The sequence below is a fragment of the Odocoileus virginianus genome, chromosome 30, assembly GCF_023699985.2.
Source record: "Odocoileus virginianus isolate 20LAN1187 ecotype Illinois chromosome 30, Ovbor_1.2, whole genome shotgun sequence".
Lineage (NCBI taxonomy): Eukaryota > Metazoa > Chordata > Mammalia > Artiodactyla > Cervidae > Odocoileus > Odocoileus virginianus.
The window spans coordinates 36,461,212-36,475,386 of NC_069703.1; the positions used below are offsets into that span (position 1 = coordinate 36,461,212).

General features: G+C 39.8%; 1 protein-coding gene across 3 annotated transcripts in view; it reads left to right on the forward strand.

Annotated features, from left to right (window-relative positions):
- MACO1 (macoilin 1) overlaps positions 1–14,175 on the forward strand; it is a 66,190-nt gene that overhangs the window by 24,856 nt on the left and 27,159 nt on the right. The window lies entirely within an intron of this gene.

The window sequence follows — 14,175 nt, forward strand, 5'->3', positions numbered from 1 at the left end:
AATTAGAAATGTTCCTTTTCCCATGTTTAAGTTAAATGTTGTATTACCTTGATTGGCTCAGACTTCATTTTTCTATGTATTACGTATTTTATAAAATACACATACGTTCCTTTTACTTCATCAGTCAGTCAGTTTAGTTGTTCAGTCGTGTCTGACTCTTTGCAACCCTATAGACTGCAGCACACGGGGCCTCCCTATCCATCATCAACTCCTGGAGTTTGCTCAAACTCATGTCAATCGAGTTGGTGATGCCATCCAACCACTTCATCCTCTGTCGTCTCCTTCTCCTCCTGCCTTGAATCTTTCCCAGCATCAGGGTCTTTTTTAATGAGTCAGTTTTTTGCATCAGGTGGCCAGAGTATTGAAGCTTCAGCATCAGTCCTTCCAATGAATATTCAGGACTGATTCCTTTAGTATTGACTGGTTTGATCCCCTTGCAGTTCAAGGGACTCTCAAGAGTCTTTTACTTCGTATCTTTCAATTTGGAAACTGAGGTCTGAACTGGAGCTTTTTAATTTTTTTTCTCTCTTTATTATTTTTTAAAATTGGAGTGTAATTGATTTACAGTGTTGTGTTAGGTTCTGGTGTACAGCAAAGTGATTTAGTTATACATATATCTCTACATTCTTTTTCATATTCTTTCCCATTATGGTTTATTATAGGATACTGAATATAGTCCTCTGTGCTATACAGTAAAGCTTTGTTGTTTATCTATTTTATATGTAGTAGTTGGTATCTGCTAATCCCAAACTCCTAATTTATCCCCCTATCCCCTTTCCTCTTTGATTATCATAAGTTTGTTTTCTATGTCTATGTGTCTCTTTCTGTTTTGCAAATACATTCATTTTGCTGTATTTTAGATTCCACATATAAATGAAATCATATGGTATTTGTCTTTCTCTGACTTACTTCACTTAGTATATAATCTCTATATCCATATGTATTACTGTAAATGGCATTATTTCATGGAACTTTTAAAAAGTACATAGCTCAAGAGGGCCACTGTGATTCCCTCTCTCCACTGAGTTATCTCATGTTCCTGTTTGGCTTGTTTCAGAGCAGACAATTTATGAGGGAAAGTTTCTAGTATTATAAACTATGAATTAGATTAATAATTTGTTTTAGTTTTCTGATTGGCAGCTAGATAAAGGGAAACACAGGTGGATTCTACTCCTTAAGGCTCTAGAGGTTTCATAGCCCTTGGCCACTATTGGAAACATCATGCTGCTGCTGCTCCCAGGCTGACATTCACGTGTGTTGTTTCTGACATTCTGCCCCATCATGCCCTGTGGAGAAAACACTCAGCAGACAGCTGTCTTTCATTTGCCCAGGGGAAAAAGACCAATCAGTTGACCTTCTATGTCAAAGGGAATATCTCACAAATTTACTATATGCTATAAATGAAACATCTGCCACCAGCTTTTTAACATCCTCTGTCCTGCACAATTTTAATAATAGCAGTCAAGTCAAAACAATTTTCCTCTGTTGGGTGTTAAGAGAGAGCAATCAAGGCTCAGTCCTGTGGTACCATCTCACTTGGGCCCCACTTGTCATGTTTGTTAACTCTACTGCCTCATCTGCCCTTAGTAAAGAATTTCAAGGATGGCCTGTTTTCTCGTCGTGGGTCCAGTGCTCCTGTGCCCGCTCCTGAGGTGTGTACCTCTTCCTGCGGTCACTGATGTGTATTCTGATGTGCCTTGATCTGAAGGGCTCCAGAGTATTACTCTGTTTTAGGGAATACCTGCTGTCAAATACATAAATATAAAATATTAAATAGTTTCATAAGCTTCCAGGGGATTATTTTCAACTTTTCATGTAATATTATAAAAAATAGATGATATAAATATCCAACAATAGGGGAGAAACTTAAATACTTATAGTCCATCTATTTGATGGATTTTTAATACAGACATTAAAAATCATATTTTGAGACATAATATAGGATTGTGCTTATAATATAATATTTCATGAAGAAAGTAGAGAGAAATCTTACTGAAAGCATTTTGTTTTTCTGATATACACAGAGAAAGAATTTGACGGAAAAGGAGCCAAAACAATAATAGTAGTTATTTCCCCTTAATAGTATTGGGGCTTTTAGTTTTTCTTTCATCTTTCATGCATGTTCAAGTTTTTCTGTGATAACAATGAAAGTTTATGAAAGGAAAATATATCTTCCTTGACTTCATATATGTTTTGATATTAAGACTCTAATGGATCCAAACCTGACATGTTTGAGCTGTTAGCCAAAGTGTGGATTTGTTATCTTGAGATGGAAAAGGCTGGGCTTGAAGTCTCTTCGACAGTCTGTACATGAGTTCTTCGCTCTTGCAGGTACATCCAGGGCTGTGTACAGGTCCAGGCTGGCTAAAGGGATAAGACTTGATTGTCCCTTTTATAAATTTTTTTAAAATCACTTGAAAACCAGTGTTGTATTATTAGTAGTAAATGCAACACATTCCACATAGCTATGTGTGTCTCAATAACATGGTTGAAAACTGCTATATTTGAGGAACCAATTCATTGACTTTGCAGGGGGGAATTCATTAATATACCACTTTCAAAGAGAAGTCTTGAAGATTGGTATGGCTGTCAAAGTAAGGTCTAATGGTCGTTCCCTGTGAAGGAGGAAGCAGTCCTTTGGGTCTTTTCATTGTCTCTCCAAGCTCCAAGAATGTTCTCTAGTGTGCTGTATACCACAGACTGACAGATGACTGCACAAAGGCCAGAGCTGGCCCGCTGCCTGTTTTTGTAAATAAGTTTTATTGAAACGTAGCCACACTCATCCATTTGTATAGTGTCTGTGGCTGGTTTATGGTGGCAGAGTGAGTAGTTGTGACAGAAACTCTTTTGCCTACAAAGCCAAAAATGTTCCTAGCCAGCAACTAAAAAGTATGCTGGTAGATTGCTACAGTTGGGGAAGGTGAGGAACTTGGCAATAAGCGTTGCCTGTAGGCCACTTTCCAGGAAAAGTTTGGCAACTTGTATCTTACAAAATGACCCAATTTCTGCCAGCATGATTTCTGAATTCTTTACCCAAGTTATTTAGAGACAGACTTAAAATATTGGTAGCCAAAAATATTTTTAATTTTGACTTTGAAAAAATTCTGTATATAAACAAAAAGGCAATGAGGAAGAACAGTTATTTTAACTCAGTGCTGGGTTAGAAAGGAATCATGTAAATCAGAATGAGGTTTGCTCAGTTTTTTCCTCCAGTGGTCAGTTTTTAAATATTTTCAGTGTGCAAAAAATTATAGAAAATTTAGGTGGAAAAAAGGAGACATATGACACAAATCACTTAAATTTTTATTGTATTTTCATCAACTGAATTTGTATAGATGTGGCCATAGTGTTTGTGTAGTTTTTTCGTCCTGATTTTTCACCTAAATTATATTGAAATCATTTTCCCAACTTGGCCTAACCCTGGTTTTCACTTGATGTGGAATATTCCATGGCAGTTCTGCGTGATCATTCAGTGATCTGTCTGAGGTCCAGTAAGTCAGGGTGTAACACCTGAGCTGCTTTCCTGTAGTCTCAGGGCCTGCGAGCGGAAGAGCCAGCACTTCTGTGCTTGGCACAGTGCTCCCTCTCAAACGCAGCCCAGGACTGCAGGGTTTCTTGTTTGGGACTTGTTACTTGTTTCAGTTCCCTGGTTAAGGGAGAGAATTTAAAGCTGGGTGCAAAATATAAAGTGATCCATATTCTGTAGAAATGTTGAAGTAGAGGTCTCTTTGTTTTATTTTCATCCCACTTTTTCTTTCTTTGTTTTTGTGTTCAAGACAGATTAATCTTTCTTGTTTCTCATGCTTACTCTTAGTAAGACATCAACTCTTGAACGTATTTGAATAATGTTTGGTGTGAAGAGTCATAAAGGAAAAGTATCCACACTTTGTCTAGAAGAGATGCATTTAACGAAACCGAGTAGAATTTAGAATGTTGCAGAGATATGTAGACCAGCCTTCCCAGCCCTGTCATTTCACCAGTGAAGTAAACAAGCCCTGGAAGATTAAATGACTAGTCCTAGTAACCAGCTGGAGGGGCGGTTACAAGGACCAGAACCAAAGTTTCTTGACTTCTGCCTTTGCTATTAATAGTGTGCTGCTTAAAAAAAAATTATATCAACCTGCTTTTTTGTTCTGGTTTTTTAATTTTTTTACATATTCTTGTGTTTTTGTTTGTTTCAAATATATATACATCTAAAGTTGGCATGAGGATTGGCCCTAGAGCTGAATTTTCTGCTCTTTTGGCAAAAATCTATAGAAGAAACGCTTAGAATTTCAGAATTTGTTTAATTTTCCTTTCTTCTAGAGAGATGCTGTTTTAAGAGTTTTAAAAATTCTTGCTCTTGCCAAAGACACAGGGGTGTATTTATTTCTGAACAGAAGGTGGCCATCTGCTGGTACCCTTGAAAGTTTATAGGATCTCTAAGAATGCAACTCTCATTAGGATTCCATGGGAGTTAGTCTGCTTCAGACACCCTAGAGCCCCCTAGCAGGGAATTTGCTTTTTAGGAATAAACCTGGGATAGGCCTATGTTGACACCAGCAGACCCGAAAGCCTCAAATTGGAGAACTTAAGATAGGGGATGTAAACATCAACTTACCCTGGGGAAAAGCCACTGGTGCCTGCTTGAAAGGTCTGAGGCATGGGCATGGCCATGGTGGTAAGTTCTAAGGGCAGAGGTGGGGGTAGCTTTTCTTCAGGGGAAAATGGAAATCTGGGGAATGCTGTAATTTATTGAATAGTCACTTTTTTTGTTTCTTCTCTAAATTCATTTGGCTGTTTCAGGCACACCAAAATGTTAATACTTAAAACTTAGTTTGTTCATACAGTTCTGCATAGTTGGAGACTTAAGAGCCTTGGGGGGAAAGTAGAAAACGTTTATTAGGATTTTTCCAGTAAGCACTAAGCAAGTATGGTAGCCCTGCCTAAGCAAAGGTGGTGGTGGGGCAGTGGGGGTAGGAGTTCGAAGGGGTAGAGAAGCTTTTTAAGAAATTCTAACCCATTTACTTATACAGAGAAGTGTTTAACTTACATTCATACCCAGGAACTAACTTATATTACCACTTCTGGGTCTTAGGGAAATATTTTAGGAGCATATAGATTGATGACAACATAGTTGATAAATAGGCTTTATAATGTTCTGGTTCATCAGTGAGTATATTGATTACTATTGTGTTTTAGTAGGCTGTGATATGATTTGTGACTCATCTCTTTATAATTTAAGCTGGTGGGTGACCAGAATGTCACTGGCCTTCATTCCACTTTCTAGCCATTATAAATCTTATGTTTATATTTTATGATTTTATGTTTTTCTTATGAGGGACAAAGATAGCAAAAGCTAAGAACAGCCAACTTTCTTCTTTGATGGGACTTGGCTGGTGGCACAGATGGCCCAGGTGGTTTGACTAAGCAGTTCTCAGTCTTTGTACTTCTGAATTTAATCTTGTCTCCAGATAACAGTGTTTTAAATTGTTGTGTAGCCTCTGCCTTATAGAAGACTTCTTAGTGTGGTCTTGCTGTTTGGGGACAAACAGCAGACAATTTATACTACTTCCAATTTTTCATTTCCCCACATTTTAAGATGTGTGTGTATGCTCAGTTATGTCTGACTTTGCAAGTCCATGGAATGCAGCCCACCAAGCAAGAATACTGGAGCAGGTTGCCATTTCCTTCTCCAGGGGATCTTCTGACCCAGGGATGGAATCCATATCTTCTGAGTCTCCTGCATTGGCAGGCAATTCTTTACCACTAGGCCAGCTGGGAAGCCCCATTTTAAGACATCTACAGACAATTTAAAGTTAGATATCCACTGAAAAGAAAGGGCCATGTTTTTAGATACTGATTTTTAATTATGAGTGGGTTCAGTATGATTTTGGTGTGAATAGCTGTGAAGAAAGAGCATAATAAAGAGAGAATCCAAGAAGCCTCTGTTTTGTCATCTTAGAGATTGTAGGCACAAAGCGAGGATAGAATCCAAAGCTGAGACCTGACTCTGGGGAAGAAACAAGACAGTGCAGTCAATTCCAGAGGTAGAGCCTTTGTGCGTTCACTGGGGTAAGTACCCGGGGGAAGGTGGCCTTATATGGACTTTTCTAGCCTTCTCTCAAGTCCCTAAAGAGTCCTACATGGGGGATAACAATAGTTTTAAGTGGGAAATGTTAACCGAGGAAAAGTGAAAGTGAAAGTCGCTCAGTCGTGTCTGACTCTTTGCGACCCCATGGACTATTCAGTCCATGGAATTTATCAGGCCAGAATACTGGAGTGGATAGCCTTTCCCTTCTCCAGGGGATCTTCCCAACCCAGAGATCGAACCAAGTCTCCTGCATTGCAGGCGGATTCTTTACCAGCTGAGCCACAAGGGAAGCCCTGAAAGGTGGAAACGTATCTTAAAAAGAATGTAATGGAAAGACCTCAAGATGGATTGTTAAAGGGGAGAAAGTAGCAAAACTGATCAGATAGTATGACCACATTACAAAATATGGGTAAGTATTGTTCTTTACATACGCAGAAGATTATTTGAAATAGTTTATACCAAATGGTCAATTATAGTTGATTATAGTAGATGTTTACTTTCTCCATTGTCTGTTTCTGCATACTTTGAATTTTTACACAGGCTTATTATGCCTATAATAGAATGTAAGCTCAATGAGATTAAAAGACGCTTACTCCTTGGAAGGAAACTTATGACCAACCTAGACAGCATATTAAAAAGCATTACTTTGAGACATGACTTTGTTGATAAAGGTCCGTCTAGTCAAGGCTGTGATTTTTCCAGTAGTCATATATGGATGTGAGAGTTGGACTGTAAAGAAAGCTGAGCGCTGAGGAATTGATGCTTTTAAACTGTGGTGTTGGAGAAGACTCTTGAGAGTCCCTTGGACTGCAAGGAGATCCAACCAGTCCATCCTAAAGGAAATCAGTCCCGACTGTTCATTGGAAGGACTGATGTTGAAGCTGAAACTCCAATATTTTGACCACCTGATGCAAAGAGCTGACTCATTTGAGAAGACCCTGATGCTGGGAAATATTGAGGGTGGGAGAAGGGGACGACAGAGGATGAGATGGTTGAATGGCATCACTGACTCAATGGACGTGAATTTGGATAAACTCTGGGAGTTGGTGATGGACAGGGAGGCCTGGCGTGCTGCGGTTCATGGGAGTCGCAAAGAATCAGACACGACTGAGCGACTGAACTGAACTGAAGCTCAATGAGGCCAGGGACCACCTTTGCTCTTGTCTTCCCCTTTTTTCCTTTGCCACAGTATATGGTGAATGGCACATGGTAGATGCTCAGTAAATACTTACTGAACAAATGTCACCTTTGTCCAGGAAAAATAATAGGTGGCTGAGGGAGGAAAGATGGGCCTCAGTAATTGCAGTGCAGTGCCAGTACCATGTAATTCAAAGGCTTTTGAAGTTGGGAAACCTCAGTGTTACATTAGACCAAGCCAAGGACCTGCTATCTAGTGTCAAACTGTTTGTTGTTCTTGAGTAAGTTGTTACTGACTTTATTTCTAAAAAATAAAAAGAGTTTCCACTCTTAAGCCCCCTTCCTTGCTGTGCAAGAGGTTCAGGAATTTCTGGAAGTTACAAGGGCAAGGGGAGAAAACTCCAAGGGACAGCTGTCAAAAAAGCCATTTTTTTCTGACAGTGGACTGGGTATGCTGCAGGGCCAGGGAATTGAGGCACAAGCCACGTGTCAGCCAAGAACGCAGAGGAAGTCCGTCTGCCTTGTCTTATTCCTCTTTCCTGGTGGCTCTTGCCGTCTCTTCCCGCTTAGTCCTAACCCTTCTCTTTGTCTTTGTGGTAGCTAGAGAGAGAGAACTCAGATCCCACGTTTCTGTTCCAGAACCCTCCCTCCAAGGAAATCTCCTTGGTTAGAAAATGTGTTGACTGCCCTGTATTATCATCTCAGGTGCCAGAGAGAAAGTGGTCCTTTGGCTTGTTTTCTTCTGAATACATTTCATTTGAATACATTTTGCTCTGTGTCAGGAATAGTTTGTGAAGGAAAATCTGACCTTGGGAGACAGTGTCTGGGGCTTTGGACTTGACCCTGGCTGCTTTCCGCCCGTGTGCTGCCTGTCACCTGTGCTGACACCCTGTGCTGCCTGGTGACGTGCCTGGCTCTGTCCCCGTGAGTGATGGCTGCCGAAGTAGGCCTTTCACTTCTGCAGATACATGTGAGCATTTATTCGTAACAGTATCATTTCCAGCCTAGAGGTAAAACTTAGTAAAATACATGACGTTTCAGAAAGAAGATTTTAACTAGACACTTAGAGGTTCTAGTTAGATTACATTAAATATCTTATTTGTAGCTGTTACTTTAGTAGCTATTACTAAATTATTTGGAAATGATTAAGTGGAAAAAATAAGTAGTGGAGTGTTTCTATTAATATTTAGTAAGTTTAGTGTCTCTGTGGAAACATGTTTCTGATTTCTATTAGTCTAGCATTGTTTCTGAGCCGACGTGTTGTCAGACCTGATTGTTTTCATTTCCTGCCATGCTCATAGTGTTTAAGGCACCTGTAGGTTTTACTTGGTTAGCTTTGTTTATTATATTAATTCATAATATAGTTTGAATTTGTTTTAATCATTGCAGTGATTTAAAACTATAATATTCTGGGATATAAATGCAGTCATAGAAGCATGATAATTTTAGACTTAAGCAGGCCTGTTTCACAGCTTGGAAACCACTCAGCACTTTAGGAGCGAGGCTTTAATGCATCTAAGCCAGTGGTTTTTTTAGTGTCTGCATATCCGGGTGATCACAGGAAATAATTATCTGTGTTGCATAGATAAATTATGAAATTACACATAAACTATTTGATGGGGTGAGTCCACATTAGAAACACTTTTATGTTGAGTACTGAGATTTTATTCCAACAACAGGAATTTCTGATTAGACAATTAGAAAGTTTCCTCCCTAGAATTCAGAAGGAACTGCTATAAAATTTTGTGTTAAATTCTGAGTCAGTGTGCCCCATTGGCACATAATGAATTGAGATTACCAGCTAAGGATTAGGGGTGGATTCCCTGAAGGGGAGGAACTCCAACGAAAAGGAACTGTGGTCTTTAAATGTTACTCACGCTCTCATTTAGAAACTAGCTATTTGAATACTTTGACAGCCAGTGTGAGTATACTTCAGTCTGTGCAAATCTCTCGGGGATCTCTGAAACCTTTTTGCTGGCCAGCTGGGACTCTCAGAATTAAAACAAGTTTTAGTTTCTTTTTTGTGAGAAGAATGACAGCTCCTTACTCTCAGGTGCATTTCTCCTTTCTTGGTAGAGTGCTGAAACAGATTTGAAATAGAAATACATGCAGCGAACTGAGAAGGACCCTTGTCCTTCCTCTCCCCTGACTCTAGAGAGGGTATAGCAGACTCAGACACGTATAGGAACGAGGCAGGCCCTAGGCATGAGCTGGGGGCCAGGGTTGGCATCATTCACAATCAGTACTGTCCCTGGCATCCTGGAGTTTGAAAGCACATGCCCTTCCAGACAGGACAGCCAGTTGTTGCTCTGGGGGATTGTAGACCCAATGTTGCTAAATCTCCTGATATTTAGAAGAGATGCCAAAAATAGATAGCTTTATGTGAAATGTCACAGTTAAATATTTTTTTTACTTCATGTAGAAGAAGTTCAAACAAAACATGTTTATGGGCCAGATTGGTTTACCGGTTTATAACCTGTGCACCTGACCCTTCCTGTTATTCTTGTATTTTGTTCCATCCCCTCACTGACCGCATCAGTCAAGACTGGACTTCGTAGAAAGGACTTTTAATTAGGGACTGTCTGGCAATCCCATGAGCTGGTCTGCCGTGTGTTAGTGGGACTTTTTTGCCTTCTCCTCTCCTTGAGCTCCTTGTGCTCCTGGAAAACACGCACCTGTTGACAGCTCCCCTCCAGAGTGAGAAGACTGCTCCCTTTTTTGTTGGAATCCTCAACTCCTCACCATGAGGCTCTCGGACCACTTAGCACACTTAGCAGGAGAGAGAGCAATCTTGTGATAAGAAGGGTAGTTGAGTCTCTGTGCATGTTGGTCAATCATGTCTGACTCTTTGCGATCCCATGGACTATACAGTCCATGGAATTCTCTAGGCCAGAATACTGGAATGGGTAGCCTTGCCCTTCTCCAGGGCATCTTCCCAACCCAGGGATCAAACCCAGGTCTCCTGCATTGCGGGCGGATTCTTTGCCAGCTGAGTCACAAGAGAAGCCCAAGAATACTGGAGTGGGTAGCCTATCCCTTCTCCAGGGGATCTTCCTGACCCAGGAATTGAACCAGGGTCTCCTGCATTGCAGGCAGATTCTTTGCCAACTGAGCTATCAGAGGTGTTCCTCAAATGATACACTGTAGAGGCCTCCTATGCCTAAGGATGGTGACTTTTTCCACATCAGGGTGTTTTTCTGCCATATTCTTGGAGCAGACACCAAAACAGGGGACATGAGACTGATCATTCACAGATTTCACAGACCAACTGGGTTTGAATCTGGACTTAGACAAACTATTGCTTTGATAGGGACTGATGGATGGGAAGTAATAGTTGATGTAGATTTAGGAACTGAGGCATTTTCTACTTCAGAAAGTTAAGTTCCCCTTTTTTGGAGTGACCTAAAAAGTTTAAGAAGTAAAACAGTTGGGTTTTCCCTAGGGCTTTCAGATTATTCTGAAACTGGCCTGTGAATGTGGGCAAATCTGAGAGTAACAGTGAATGTTGAAAAACCATGCAGAGCAAATTAACAGCCTCCTCTTTAAAAAAAAAAAGCACCAAAAATTTTCTCTCAATCAGAAAATAATAATTAAAATATTAAAAATGAGTTACAGATGTTGATTACTTCCAACTTTGAAAATAGAGATGGCCACTGTCTTACATACACATCTTCTCAGTCTTTTTTCTTTTGCATACATGCTTATTCTTTTCACAAAATGGAGCTCATATACTGTGTGTACTGTTTTATAATTATGTTTTCCCACTGATTCTGTCATGAGTATTCTCCCATGTCATTGAATATTCTTCCTCAGTGATTTTTTTAATAGTTGTGTGTCAGTCAGACACATGAATGTACAATTTATTTGGCCAATTTTCTGTTGAATATTTATTTACCAATTTATTTAGTCAATTTTCTGTTGAATACTGATTTTTTCTTAGTAGAAATACTGTTGCAACAGACACACTTTTACACAAATCTTTGTATCTCCAGCCTGGGAATGGGATGCTGTATCAGCAGATACAAACATTTTGAAGACTTTTGATACAAATTTTCATATCTGACCACATCATTTAAGGACCTTATTAAAAATATTAGTTCATGGCACCCCTAGCTTTATGCTACAGGGGCTTCAAGAATTCAGTTTCCCATTTCTCTGAGTGGCCAGTGAAATCCTCTAGATTTCCTTTCCTGTCTCTTTTTGTTCCTTAATGAAAGGGACAGCTTAGGGAGCAGAGACCTAAGATACTCTATAATACGGTTTCACCTAGCAGTCAGGTCATCAGGTAATTACTTATTTTTGATACTTGTGCCTGGTAAGCAATTGTAGTAATCACAGTGAAACCTGAGGCAGCTTCATTTCCTTATTTCCAAAGTCGTGGTTAATTGGATATACTGGAACAGCTTCACTTGTTCAGTGTGGGCCTCATTTACGTTGAGAAACATTCGTGTCTTTATGTGAATGACCCATGCTGCCTATCCTATCAGGGCGAATGACCTGGAAAGAGGGGAAGGGAAGGAGTTGGTGGAGAGGGCAAACAGTATTTCTTCTGGGGACAGAGCTTTGATTTATGAGCTCAGTTTCCTGCAGAGACAGCTGCGTGGTCCCTAAACAAGTCTTGTCTTGTATGATTAATGTATGCTGGGGATCTTCTGATGGAATTAGGTACTTCCCGAGATGAAGCAGTTGCTCTTCACTCATTCTTTTCATGTGCACCTGCCTTCCTGATAAGCAAACGCTCCTTTACCCCTGTCTCCATCAGCCACTGTTTAAACTAAAAATCTGGCAGCCTGCTCCAGATAGGTTGTTTCCAGAGCCTCGTATATCATAACACTGACCCTGTTCTATTCTAAGCACTGAGGAGATGGACACAGAGTGAGGGTTAGAGATGTGGTCTTGGAAAGATTGAAAGAAACTTTAGAAATACACTTCCAGCTTCTAATTTTAGACTACCGTCAGTCCCTGACTACAGATAATTTATACACTTTTTAGAAATAAGATAACATGCACAGGAAAAGATTAAAAACCAAAACAAATTTAAACACAGCATAGGGCAGGGGTTTAGTGCCAAGTGAGAAACACCAACAAGTAAGGATTTTCAGATTTCAGAAGGATAGAAAACATTGGGCTCTTAGAAGTCAGCACCTCATACTGGAGAGTTGGGGTTTGTTTGTTTGTTTTAATTTTTTTTAATTTATTTATTTTTTTATTGAAGGATAACTGCTTTTCAGAATTTGTTTTCTGTCAAATCTCAGCATGAATCAGCCATAAGTATACATATATCCCCTCCCTTTAGAACCTCCTTCCCATTTCCAGCCCCACCCCACCCCTATAGGTTCATACAGAGCCCCTGTTTGAGTTTCCTGAGCCATACAGCAAATTCCTGTTGGCTATTTTACATATGGTAATGTAAGTTTCCATGTTACCCTTCCCATACATCTCACTCTCAACTCCCCCTCCCCATGTCCATAAGTCTATTCTCTGTTTATCCATTGCTGCCCTGTAAATAAATTCTTCAGTACCATTTTTCTAGATTCCATATATATATATTAGAATATGATATTTATCTTTCTCTTTCTGACTTACTTCACCCTGTATAATAGGTTCTAGGTTCATCCACCTCATTACAACTGACTCAAATGTGTTCCTTTTTATGGCTGAGTAATATTCTATTGTGTATATGTACCACAACTTTTTTATCCATTCATCTGTCGATGGACATCTAAGTTGCTTCCACATTCTAGCTATTGTAAATAGTGCTGCAATGAACAATGGAACACATGTTTCTTTCAATTTTGGTTTCTTCAGGGTATATGCCTAGGAGTGGGATTGTTGGGTCATATGGTGATTTTATTCCTGTTTTTTTAAGGAATCTCCATACCGTCTTCCATAGTGGCTGTATCAATTTACATTCCTACACACAGTGCTTAAGCGTTCCCTTTTCTCCACACCCTCTCCAGCATTTACTGTTTGTAGACTTTTTGATGATGGCCATTCTGACCAGTGTGAGGTGATATCTCATTGTAGTTTTGATTTGCATTTCTCTAATAATGAGTAATATTGAGCATCTTTTCATGTGTTTGTTAGCCATCTGTATGTCTTCTTCAGAGAAATGTCTGTTTAGGTCTTTTTCCCACTTTTTGATTGGGATGTTTGTTTTTCTGGTATTTACTTGTATGAACTGCTTGTATATTTTGGAAGTTAATCTTCTGTCAGTTGTTTTATTTGCTATTCTCCCATTCTGAGGGCTGTCTTTTCACCTTGCTTACTTTTGGTTTTATTTCCATTACTCCTGGAGGTGGGTCATAGAGGATCTTGTTTTGATTTATGCCATTGAGTGTTCTGCCTATGTTTTCCTCTAAGAGTTTTATAGTTTATGGTCTTATATTTAGGTCCTTAATCCATTTTTAGTTTATCTTTGTGAATGGTGTTAGGAAGTGTTCTGATTTCATTCTTTGACATTTAGCTGCCCGGTTTTCCCAGCACCATTTTTTGAAGAGGCTGTCTTTGACCCATTGTATATTCTTGCCTCCTTTGTGAAAAATAAGGTACCCATCAGACACGACTGAGTGACTTCACTTTCACTTTTCACTTTCATGTATCGGAGAAGGAAATGGCAACCCACTCCAGTGTTCTTGCCTGGAGAATCCCAGGGATGGCAGAGCCTGGTGGGCTGCCGTCTGTGGGGTCGCACAGAGTTGGACCCGACTGAAGCGACTTGGCGGCAGCAGCAGCAGAGGTGCGTGGGCTTATTTCTGGGCTTTCTATCTTGTTCCGTTGATCTGTGTTTCTGATTTGCACCAGTACCACACTGTCTTGATGCCTGTAGCTTTGTAGTATAGTCTGAAGTCGGGAAGGTTGATTCCTCCAGCTCCGTTCTTCTTTCTCAAGACTGCTTTGGCTATTCGGGGTCTTTTGTGTTTCCATATGAACTGTGAAACTTTTTTTTCTAGTTCTGTGAAAAA